We start from the raw sequence: 2,125 nt of genomic DNA, 5'->3' as shown, positions 1-2,125 counted from the left end.
AATTGTCGCAGTCTTGTGGTTCGGGAAAAACTTTTTGAAAAACTCCTTTATGAGGTCATCCCATGTCATGATGGATTGAGGCTGAGAAGTAAAGCATAGAGCCAGGCCTTTGCCTTATCTTTCAGGGAGAAAGGAAAAGCCTTAACTTTAGGGTTTCGTCGGACATTTGAGTGAAACGCAGAGTTCCACAAATTTCCTCGAATTCTCTCACGTGGTGGTACGGGTTTTCATTCTCAACACCTCTAAAAATAGGAAGCATCTGTATTGTGCTTGATTTCAGCTCATAATGGCCATTAGCCTCGGGTAGCACAATACAAGAAGGTTGACTGGCTCTAGTTGGGTACATATAATCCTTGAGGGTACGGGGTTCTCCCATTGTTTCTGGTTGATCTGGACTGTCTCCCTCAGAACTTAGAATTTCGATAGGTTCGTCTGGGTTAATTCTAACAAGTCTGTTTGTTTGGTCTCTGTAGGTCACAATCATGTCCTAGTAGGTACCTTAACTAACATGTTGGTCAGACAGAGCAATCGGAAACAATTTGGCCCACAAGGGTTACGAAGATTTGGTTTTGAATGGGTTTGGTTTAATAAGGGATTTTGTTTTTGGTTTAAAATTGGGCTTTGGAAAATTTTTTGAACTAAACCTAGCATAAATTAGCACAACTCATAAAAGAAAAAAAAACAATAAAATAATTAAGACAAGCCCATAAAAGAAAAAGAAAAAAAAAAAAAAAAAAAAAAAACAAAAAAAAAAAAAAATAATTACAGTCCCAAATATAAAAAAAAAAGAAAAAGAAATAAATAAAAATTATTACAATCCCCAAAAAATATTAAATTAATTATTACAAGCCCGAAATGAATTTAAATGAGGCCCAAGTGGGTAACTCATGGAGTTAGGCTTACTTGGTTTTTGGAGGGAAGCCAAAAATAGGCTTTTAGTCCCCTTTTAGTTGCACAGCCCAGTTGGGCTTAGGATCGTCCTAAGCAGCTCACGCTCAAGCCCAGCAACAGTGAAGTGACTCAGCAACACAGGCCCAGCAGAATCTGCAGCGAAGCCCAGCAGAAAAGGCAAGCCCAGGAGCAAGAAGTGCAGCCCAGCGAAAATTGAGGTTAATAAGCCCGCTCAGTTGGTTCAAGCCCAGCACCATCACCTTGGCAGAGCAGCAACACAGCACAGCTTGGCAGAGAAGGCACCAGCAGCAGCAGCAACAGCCAAGGTGGTACCTGCAATGATCACAGAGTGCAAAGAAGTCAGGCCAACCCTGCAACTCACAGTGCAATGATTGCAGTGCAATGATGCAGGCAAGTAGGCAATGATCTGCTGAAATGATTGCAAGCCAGAGGGTTGCAATGATAGTGAAGCCGGCTGCAATGATTGCAAGGCAGAGATGCTAATGGAACTCAGCAGTGGCAACACCACTCCCGGCGCGGCGCCAAAAACTTGGTGTGCAAATGGAAAACACACAGAAACTTGCAAGTATACAGGCCAGTTTATAGAATAGAAGGAAAGCAGGGGAAAGTCCACAGGGAGTGGGAGCACTAAGAGAACCTAAGATAACAATGAAGAACAGTGAGCAAGACAAAGCAATATGGCATACAAGTGGCAGAAGTAAGAACCAAAGCAGCAAGGTAAAGCAAAGCAGCAAAGAAAACAGCTAAGAACCAAGGCTTGGAAGCCAAGGGCAGAGGGAGATTTTGTGCACTGACTTCAGTGCACAATAGGCTTCAAAATGCAAGAACTAAGCAAAACAGTAAAGGAATGTAACTAAGCAGTGAATAAAAGCAGAGCAGGAATTGTAAATGACTGAAGAAAGGAATTGTGGCTAAGCTAAGGCTTAGATTCCACCTTGTGTCCTAATCAAATAGCATATTCCTAGGTTGAGTTGAGTCCTATGCATACAATAGAAAAGAAAGAAAAACAGCTTGCTAACAGAAATACCCCTAGTATTGACTGTCTTTTGATAGCACAATCAATCACAAGCAATCATAGCACTGCTTTCTTCCCAATGCACAAGAAAAACAAGCATATGACATCCTATCCTAGCAATTTACCATTTGACAGTGCACCAAGGCTTCATCAAAGCCTTAGCTTGTTGCTAATTAGCTCATACTACACATGTTAACA

Source organism: Papaver somniferum, chromosome 10, assembly GCF_003573695.1.
Source record: "Papaver somniferum cultivar HN1 chromosome 10, ASM357369v1, whole genome shotgun sequence".
Classification (NCBI taxonomy): domain Eukaryota; kingdom Viridiplantae; phylum Streptophyta; class Magnoliopsida; order Ranunculales; family Papaveraceae; genus Papaver; species Papaver somniferum.
This window is presented reverse-complemented; position numbering follows the sequence as displayed.